This window comes from Varroa jacobsoni, unplaced genomic scaffold (assembly GCF_002532875.2).
Source record: "Varroa jacobsoni isolate VJ856 unplaced genomic scaffold, vjacob_1.0 scaffold_1361, whole genome shotgun sequence".
NCBI classification, from domain to species: domain Eukaryota; kingdom Metazoa; phylum Arthropoda; class Arachnida; order Mesostigmata; family Varroidae; genus Varroa; species Varroa jacobsoni.
In genome coordinates this window covers 100,057-111,059 of record NW_019214263.1, presented here as the reverse complement: position 1 = coordinate 111,059, position 11,003 = coordinate 100,057, and positions in this window count along the sequence as shown.

Genomic DNA, 11,003 nt, shown 5'->3' with positions numbered 1-11,003 from the left:
CCTCAGGGAATATTTGTCTGACTATGACATATAACGTGTCCCTGAGGTTCTCGTTAACAATCAACGGCTTAAAGGGTACACTCACGTAAAACAACTTCATTGATGGCCTGAACGTAATAGAATGATTATCAGAAATGTAGTTTTGGACGGTATTAATTAACTGTTAAGTTGCATATTTATCTACGATGTAGTACATTATCTAATTAGGGTAGCCGTAGAATTTATAATTACAGTAGATATTCGTTCTGCATGTTAGATTACTGATTGCTAAGATTCGCTCAAGTTGTAAAAACGATTACTGTTTTCGGTCATAGCCATAAGCTTGTTGATGTCTTGTCTAAAGCGAGCTTACGTTTGGTTGCACTGGCTTCGGATGACCGCACTCGAAAAACCGCAAATTGCTGGTCGAATACAGTCCCAATTTAGGACTAGCGCTAATTAAGTAATAAATTTAAGTTTGAAGGTCCTTCCTGTTTGGTAAATAAGCCTAAAATTCTGCTAAGAATCGTATTTGCATTGTATGCATACATATAGTAAATGGTGAAGATTTATGGGAAGCCATGATACATGAACCAGTAGGGATGCTGGCCGATCCATGAAACGCTTGACTGCAGGTTTGTTTTATAGCTGCAACCTATCGACGTTTATTCTTCCGGAAGAAATGCCAAATCTGGTTATACAGCAGAATTCTAATGTTTATTTTATTGAGGTAATGATAAACAATATAATTGCTTTCACTTCATTATTACTAAAGTAACTACACAGATGCCTTCTTCTAGAACTGGAGCAAAGCATATTTAAGTATTCTTTGCTTACTTTAGAAAAAGCGGGACAGCCTAGGATCCTTTATTCTTGGTTTTCTCATAAATGCCGGAAATCGCCTACATAAAGCTTCTGGTGATCTTAGAATTAACCAGCGCTGTATCCTGCGCAATAGAGATGGGTAATATTGCTTTTGTGTTCAGGACAATTCGGGATGCAGAGAACAAGACTAGATTTCTTTACGGCTGTAGCATAATATTATGTATTTTCTGCGACCTTTTCGAGGAATCCATATATTCAGATCGAAGTTATTTGGGTCATTTTGTTCTTTTTTTTGCTAGCAAAAGGACGTGTATTTAAAATTTTAGTACTGTCAAGCTTGCGGAACTCTTTATTATATCTTTTCTTATATTTTTAGGATATTTTTCTATGAGACTTTTGTCGAATGATAAAGAAGTAATATAGCCTCCTCGTTCTTCTACTACCAGTTTTGTCTGTTCCAAAACTGCATATTTAGGAAAACAAATAGTAGGTTACGTTTTTCGGAAATCATTACACTGAGTTATATGGGCTGCATTTCGAGCATATATACAACCGGATATCGTAGATGCTAATGTGACAAACAAGTCAAAAGAACTAAGTAGTCTTCAAATACAACACAGTTTAGTAGAAATGTCGTTTAGCTTTTGTTCTATTACATATCGTTATTGTCAACAAAGTGTCACATGTGTTTTCTTTTGAAGACTTTATTGGCATAACACATCGGCTGGACAAAATATTATTGCCAACATATGTATCACATTACGGATAATCAGTCATGGATAAATACACATTTGTCCCGGAATTATGTGAAACCAGGACAGTTGCACAGGTTTCCATGCAGTCAAATGGGCTTTACAAAACGGTGTGGATATTGTTGATATTTTCCATCCCTCCTTGAACAAAATGCATTGTCCCAGTCTGCTTGTACATAGGCCATTCAACGCGAAGCTTGCCGCCGCGCCACAGAACTTTACATAGACCTATGTTATACAAATCATAACTTGGCAGGCTAACTTGCCCGTTAATTAGTATTAAGCATCGCCAGAGTAAGACCCCTTTTGGGAACTTAACTTAGTTGAGTGATGGTCTTGAATAATATAATTTTTTCTCTTTTGCGGCACCAGCTGTTTTCAGCAATCGCGTTTAACAAACGTTAGTCCATATGCTCACGCCTCCCCATATATATACGTTTGCATATAAATACGAATATAGATACGTTGCAAATAAAAGAGCAGAGCCTTAGCGTTACGCAGGTACTAATAGTCGGATTCTAATAGGACGTGTTGAAGCTAATTTATCTTAAAGCTGAAAAATCAATTAAAATAAATTACATTTCTTCTTTATTTTTTATCATCGCTAAATATTTTCTTCAGTAAGGTATTAGAAGAACAAGCGAGTTATCTACTGCATATTCGTGTACTCACCTTCTTAGGCAAAAGAGTATTTCAGCCAGTTAATTTTTCTAAAAATTTTATCTTTTAACGGATAGGTAACGATTAAGAGAAATGACCCATTTACAAAACTCTACCACCCTGTCAAGAATTGACTGAGATAGTATCATCCCCTACGTTAGAAGTGGGATATGAGTGCGTGGCGAAAGGTTGTTCTCAAGGAGCGTAGGAAGTTAGGCGATAATGTCGCAAGTCGTAATCGACTCACGAAAATTGCTTAATCTATAAAGGTTTTTAACTCTTACGGCATAGCGCGTTCGAAAGTTTTGCTCTGGAATCTTTTAAAAGATTATTACAAAAGCAGCAAGGTGCGCGCTTGATTTTGAACCTACGTGGCATCCATGAGTGGCCCTGCCCCTATTAGCATTTTTGGAGTATATCATAACTTATCCTCTCATAAGAGATATCTCTTCTTTCCGAGATCTAGGTCGTTTATTTAATAATGAAATTTGATGTCTCTGGTTATAGCCGTGATTCTTACTGTGCAGATACGTTTTTATAGGAAAAATATATTTTCGGAAAAAGAATTGTTTGTGGTTGGAACACATAACTTATGCAAAGCTAGCTTATGACTCTAGCCTCGCCATACCCTAACCATCTCTGGAATCCATCATACGTCCGTGCCCACCATATCAAAATATTTTAAAACAAGAGCTTAGGGCCAGCAGTTTTTGTTAACAGACTGACTTTCCCTGCTTGGTTTCAAATCATCATTAGGAAAACGGCGTCTGCTGTGAGTGCTGTTACGTAATAAGTGCTCAAAACCAATCACGTCTCAGTGATGTTATCGCAAGGCTTGAAGATGGGATTTCTCTTTGGACACGAACTACAAAAAAGAGTTGACCTTATTCTAAACGGGTCGGCTTACTGCTACGCATAAAGAGCGATGGTCGACATGCACGTATGTGGAGGACAGCGCAAATTGTCTTCAGACGGTTCCATGCAGGCCCTAAAGTATATCCGTAAATTCAGAAAACTTCAGCGTGCGATGAATTATATTACTACTCATATGACTGACTATTAATGTAGTTAAATCAAAATCTTATTTGACTGGTTATCTTTGTAATCTTCTTAACCTAGAAGATACGAAAAAAGAAACAGACCTTTGGAGATATGGGGCGTTGATTGCTGTGGTAACTGCGACATATTCTGTTAGAGACATGAACCTTGATTTCAGACGTATGCAAGCTCCGGTTAGTAGCTGCCATAGTGAAGGATCGTAGGTACACTACCCATGTATTATTTCGTAAAACAATGTGGTTCGAGTGCCCGACCCACTTAATCTCAAGCTCGTGTCAAAATTGATAAGGATAGTGTAGCAGTCTCGTACCAAATGTCTCAGATGGCCGTCAAAGTTTGAGTTACATAATTGAAACCGTATAAGAGTGGAAGTCGCCTGACAGAGATATTTTGTTATTTTAACTACATATTACTCTGACCCTGCATTTCAACTACCGCGCGAGACCTTTAACCAAATCGCATTGCGTTGACTGACATCTGGTGGTGTATATGTATATGGTGTACGTGTTAGGTATTTCCGTCCGAGAGATAAATGTCAGAGATTTGAAAAGGTGAATGTGGGATGTATATGATTCCGCGGCTGTAGAGGTAGAGATGCTGACACAGGCGTGGGAAGGGATGTTACACTGAGATGTCAGAACAAAATAAATACAAACGAATGAACCAGCCAGGGCATCGTGTGGAATCCTTGCTGTTACGGTAAAGGTCAGAAGACAGAATAGTGTATATGGTAGCCGTTGTTGGTCGCGACTATAGCCCTATATGACCTCTATAACTTCAACCCTATACAGTTCCTACTTAATGGCTAAGCCTTAGGCACCTGGAACCCACATGATTAGCTCTTTGATGGTGGGTTAACATCTTACGCTGTCCTTGGGGCTGCGCAAGCTCAAGTATCCTTTCTAGAACAAGGCGTTTTTTGCGACTGCACAATCGCAACATTTTCACCAAAGCCTACAGTCTCAACTCCAGGCTTAAGTGCTCCACAACAGCTTGTGTCTGAAGCAACCCTAAACTATTTCCCGCAAAACACACTTCTTACCATGTACTTTTGGTCCTAAAAATGCATATATAATTTACTTGTATTTGCTACTATATCAACCCAAATTTACTCCATAAGATTATCCTTTATTTTACTCCTTTCCCCATTTACTTAGTAAAGGAATAACAATTTTCTCTGTAGTATAAAAACACATAAATGAGAGTATGGGCGCCATTTTTTGAATGCTGGCATTATGGAATCCCAGAAAGTATAACATAGAATTATAGATGACACCTAGTTGAAAAGTGCTTTCTTGATGAAAAGTTGTTTCTTTTAGAAACCGAAGGGCGCAAAGCTCGAGCCAGGTGACCGGGAAGCACTATACTTGCAGTGTTTCAAAAGGTTTCACAAGGTCCACACATTTTGCAGGTTGTTCTATGTAAGGCTATCGGTTCTCGTACAACCTCTCTGAAGAGTACAGATTTGACGCCACGATAGGCTTACACATAAGGTACATACGACTTAAGCATCATCAAATCATCTTATTTAAATACTTTACAATACCACGATTCTACAGCGCGCTGTTGTCGGATTTGAGTGAAGAACATCTTTTGCTCAACCTCTTCACGCTGAACAAATTCTCAGCAGGATGGTAAACTTCTTAGGACACACTAGTTCGACGCGTAAATACGAATGGGAGTGCAGTTGCAGAAGTAAGTTCAAGTACAGTTAAAAGCAGTGCGAAGGTCAGAGTTAATCAGCGAGGTTCAGAAGAGCGTTCTTTACAGTCGCTCTGCTTCGATCAGGTGATTGGCGAAACAAATTCTTGTGAGCAGAGATGTTACAGATGTCCATGAAAAGTTCGGGTACACATCGTATGTCATGGAAGTCGGGCAGTTGTTTCCAGGGTCAATAAAACCGAGCGGTTCAATCAGATTCGTTTGCTCCTCAGCCCATCAAGCAGTAAATCGTTTTCAATTCTTCTCTGACAATAGAATTTTTATTCTTAATACACAAGTCAAAATGAATCGTAAGCTTGAATAGGATACGTGTCCATTATGAGTAGAAGCAATTTTCCAGGTAATGTTTGTGTTCTGAATGTATAAAGTCAAAGTTGTCATTTCACCATAATTCTTCTTGAAAGGCGAACGCATCGTCAAAGAGATTTATCGGCATAACGGTATTTATCGGTGTGACGGTAGTACAAACTGTTGTAGTATCGTCACACCATCGATAGTCAGACTGCCTAAGCGACATGTTTTTTAGTAAGATGGTGTTCCAACCCACAGTAACCGGTTACAGTTGAAAATGGGTCTGTTCTGAAATAGAAGCACATGGCTGGCATCAGTCTAAAGGCGAATCTACTGGATTACTCTGTATGGAGCGTGATTAGGTAAGAATTATAAATACGGACATGACACCGCCGATTCGTTCCCTCGTCAGGCAGTCTTTGAACATCTATAAAAGGAACATTTGAGTGGTTTAGATTCCAAATGGGAGCTGTAACTGAGCTGAATGGTGGCTAAACTGAATAAACATTACAATTTTAGCACGTTCAAAATAATTCGTTTAAGTGTCAGTTTTTGTTCGAATACAGTCCTTGAAACACTGGAGTAAATCGAAAGGACTGAAATTTTGACTCACCCTGTAAATGTAAAGGTCGGAAGCATAGAATGTACAGCAGCCGTTATCGAGTATCATCAGCGCGAGGTCTAGCACGAAAACACGAAAGAGTAGTACGCCGATCCTTGCGGCACTTTGGTTACGAAAAAGTAGAGTTTTTAAGTATAGCGCTTCAGCTAGCTGTCCGCTTGCAGTTTTTTTACATCAACCTAACTTACTCAGCTAGATGATATGTGAGTATTTTTTTTACGGTAATATTTGTTGCGTTGCCGTTTGTTGCAGTTATAGGTAATAGGCGTATTACAGTAGAGCTTATCCGATGCGAGAAAGCTAGAAGAATTGACATCTGTTTTATTTTACAAGTAAATGCGATTGACACGCATACACGTAGGTTCAGATTAGAACCTGATAGATTCTGACCTGATTTGGTGGGAAAATTTGGTCAAGCACCACATGCTTGGGAAAAGTCAGCCTCGTGTTAAAAGTCGCAAAAGAACTTTTCTGAAGGCCTGTGGCTCACATGTGACACGATTGACACAATACCATATAGCGGTAAACGCGTGCAGTTGAAATATCTAAGATGCTATTTTCTTGGACAAGTAACTAGATGAGCTACGAATTGGGCGACTCACGAGTATGTCGAGTGGTGAGAACCACTCGAAATTAGTGTTACGCTCATTATTATTTTAAATGCTTCTTTTGTAACGGAATCAATCTAGTTTTTTTTTTTTTTTTTTTGTTTTTATTTTTATACTCCTCGCAATACTTAAAATTTAATTCCAAGAAAGGTTTAACTAATGCTCATAGGAAGAGACGCAACTCGGGAAGTCTTGCGAACCGATCGAAAATTTTTTTAGATCCTTTATTTAATATGCGATTAAGATATATTTGTCATAGATTATATGCAATAATATCGTTACCATTTTCGTAAAATTGGCATTTGGATAAAACTGAAGGCCATATGTGATAGATGTATAGAGCTAGAGTAGGCTAGACGCGAAAACAAAGTGTACTGACACCTAATGTCGGTATAACGTTTGCTCGAGTCATTTCCATTTTATTGGTTAATAGTTTGTAGATCTAAGCTTTGTCTCGATTCCTTACTATAGTACCTGCACACGTGCCTTTCTATTCGGGAATACGTATCTTTGCATATTTTTGAAACGCTTAAGTTGCTGTGAGATTAGTTCAACTTACTGTTAGTGCACGGGCTACCAATTCACTTCTAAATGAATGAACTGCCGTTGAACTTTGTGTCGTTATTTTGCTTTTTCGATCGTGTGTTGCGCAGACCTAATCCATTCGTTCCTTCATGTTCGACAATGCTTGTAGTTAGTATTCCTGTCTTTACTTTTAGGTTGTAGCCGTCATTATGATCCTTGCACGAGCAGCTCTAAGTAGAAAACTTTATTTCAGCGCTGCCGTTGACTTCAAATAACCGTTTTTGGTCTTGTTATTTTATGTGTACATACCTTGGTAGAACGAGCTCTGTTCCATATTATCTTTTATTGGATTAAAGGCTGACAAAGAAAAATAACTTAATTGCTTTGAATTCTTAATGACCGGGGAAAGAGCCCCTGAGATGTACTAGGCTGTTCAGAAAGTTCCTGGAATGGGCCTGTTCTGAAAATTATATTGGCGCAATTGTGGCCAATAAGCTTTAAAAAGAAAAAAATCTTTAGATACCTCTATAAGATTTGATGCCTTCAATTAGGACGCCTACAAAGCAGACAGAAAACCCGAAAATTTTATGTGTTTATTGCTCTTGTAAAATCGCTTTTACTTATGCTTAATAATTCTAAACAATGGAGTTCCTATTCCTCAACCTGGATTGTCCTAGCGCTTAAGATTTTTTTACAATAAAATATTGAATGCTGGTGATAGTCATATCATTGATTTCATAATGTAGAATCTAAATTATATTGTAATAATACTTGAATCAATAACTAGATCTCGTTATGCTGTTATCAACAGCTGCTAGGTACTACGGTAAGCTTCTAGTATTACAATAAAAACGACCTCTAAATATTTATTATTAAATTTCAGGTTCGGTGCTGTTGTTAAGTGTCGCTTGAGCTCTTTATTATATCATTACGATCATTTTAACATTCACATTTTTGTTTTCATAATAAACAAACAAATTAAAGCTATCCAGTTTGTGTTCTTCCGCTACTTTTGAGTATTTGATGTAAAAATATATAGAATGTAAAAATAAAAAATGTTTGTCAAAATTTCACACAAAAATTTTGAAGAAGATACTGCTTTTTAGTTTTTCCTTATGAAGACATTTAAAAATAAACCTTGCTAGAATGATTGACTTCGAGCTCGTGGCTTGTAGTAGTAGTAGTAGTCTTCTGATCCAATTCTACTACAGATAGCCTTTAAACGAAGAAGCGGATTAAGATCTACTATGATTCATATTCAATAGCACTGAAACATTTTCAAGCCACTATAGCCCTACTTCTGCAACCTATTGTTGTCACAGGCTACCTCTCTAAACACTTGGGGCAGGATCTCAGTCGGTCTCATCAATGCTGTAACGGTATTGATTTAATATGATGAGAAATAAACTAAAAATATATTGTATTGAAAAAATGAACTTTGTAGTTGTAGGAGCGCATAGTAATGAGAGTTGTACCGAATAGTCCCGGTACTCTACAACAATGCGTTATTTTACAGACCACTGCTGGCCTCAGCAAAAACTGGTAAGTCAAAAGTTTTAGAGAGGACATATAATTACCTGTTATCGGATATTGGGCTCGTATTCAGAAACAATCGTGATAAAGGTACACCTATAACGGTCACAAATAACGTCAAACGCTATCATTGAATAGATAGTCGTAGGGAGCGCAAAGTAACCTTCAGCTAGGCTCTCCAGTCGCCTCCTCGATGTATTGAATCAACAGATTGGTAAGTTTATTATTAACTTACGTTTTTTTACCCATGGCCGCGCAAGGTCTTCGAATACCATCACGGCAGCTCAAATGACGGTTGAAATGTCCATGCACCCAAGTGAACCACTCTGTCCAGCCATAGCCATGTAACCTTCGTGATTCTTTCAGTCTTTTATATAACTTGTCCTATAATGCTGGACAGTTTTTTTTTTTTCGTCTTTTGTGTAGCGTCTTGCCATAAACAGCACTTTCGGTACCGCGTTCTACTCATCGAGAAAAACGGCAGTGAGTAAAACAGGTCGCTATTTTGTATCATGTTCGTGACCAAAATCTCTTAATTACTGTGTGGAGCGAAGAGTCTCTGTAGAGTAAAGATTGTAGCCTTAGATAAGAAGCTCAAAATTTCTAAACCCTTTGGCTGCTCGGCGTTCTTATCTACGTTGATATATGAACATTCTGCTAGAAGTAAATCGAAAAAGGCATAACGTGCCAACTTCCGCGAATTTAAAGAAATCTTTGATGAAATGATAACGGTTCCGATTTCACGGAGTCTTCAGATGCTATACGGTGTGTATACGGTGCAGCTGCAGATAAAAATCTGAATGTTTCAATTGATCTAATGCTCACGACGTAATGTCTTTAAAATCCTGATATGGAATCGCTATGCCAAGCTAATGTGATCTCTATACAGCAGGTGCTCTTGTGCAATAAAAATCCTGAGGGCTTTAAGAATGATACAGAGGATCTATTGCATTCAGTGGTAGAGGCCAACTGCCACCTGTTACGAACTGGTGAGTGTAAATTTTAACGCATCTGGTCATCCCGTAAACTTCCGAGAGTGTTGCTGGTAGATACTCCTGTTGGAATTAAGCGAATCAAACGGGTATGATTCTGTCCAGAGAACTATTATGTCTCCGCGTTCTGCAACAAACAGACGAACACGACCGCCACATCAAATTGTACAAAAGGATATTTCATCGTAAAAGTCAATTCATCTTGTAGGCCGGTACACCATTCCTGTGTCCGATAATGTGTACAAGCGGGCGATGATCCTTGCTTATAAGCCGGCAATGATCAGTGAACTGCCAGTTATGGGTACAGAGACGGCAAAACATTCGTATATGGTTCCAGATTGCAGACGCAGCGATAATAATGGCAAGTTATTCTTTTGGTGTGAGGTCTAATTCAAAATGTCATTGGCTTTTAGGAATATGTCCTTAAACCCCATTAACTATTGTCTTTCAGCAATAGTCGGCACAGCAGAGACTGGATTTCATCCATGCACGAAATGATCATATTTTTATAGCTAAGTAAACAATTTCAGGTGTTGCACATCTACCTTTTCCAGATTCACGCGAAATGCACAGCTAATCATCGATCTTAGCAAAACCAGTTCACACCGGTCGAGCTTGTAGCAGCGTGTTTACAATTTTTTTTATTAACTTCTACTTTAATGAAGCCAATTTATTAGAGGAAATGCCTTTGTAAAGCCCCATGAATAGTCGCGGTTATCGGCAGCTAATAGTGACGTTGTTAAAGCGTCGTTGTGCGAATGGAAATGTCCGCGCAGATACTACTGTTACTCCTAATTATTTTTTAACAATGATTTAAGTTAATCGAAACTCGAAGAGGTCTAATTTTTACATTGTGGTTTTAAAGCGATTCTGCTTGAGGAGGTAAATTACCTAAGATCAGAATAGTATATTTCATCTTACGAAACCACATATTGCTCGTAAGAGAAAAAAAAAACCGCGAACACGAGGAATGGACAAAGGACACGGCGTACTTACCTCTCAGAAATCTCGCTCAATATTTTTATTTTGGGTATAAAAATTAGAAGGTCTGGTTGTAGAAATGTATCCTGTTATTCAGAAACCAATCAGAATAATCGTGACTAAACTTTTGTTCGAAAATGCCCAAGGGCTGAGTAAAACACTATAGCGTATGAAAACCGCTTTATAAAGCTCTATGCAAGCTCAACAGCTATCAAAGACACAGAAGCGCTTCCAGTTGCATCAATCAGCAGCGGCTCAAGCCCCATCAAAAGGCCGCTGGCCTGGAATAAAAATAAATGCTTCCGCTTTGTGTTTGTCGCTTTTTCCCATTTATTTATCCACTAACAATTCGATGCAGTGTTAAAATGCACTTTGCTACTCAACAAAATACGCATACTGATGTACTTACCAAATCATTTCCAAGATATACAAAAGTGAATTTTCTGTTGACATA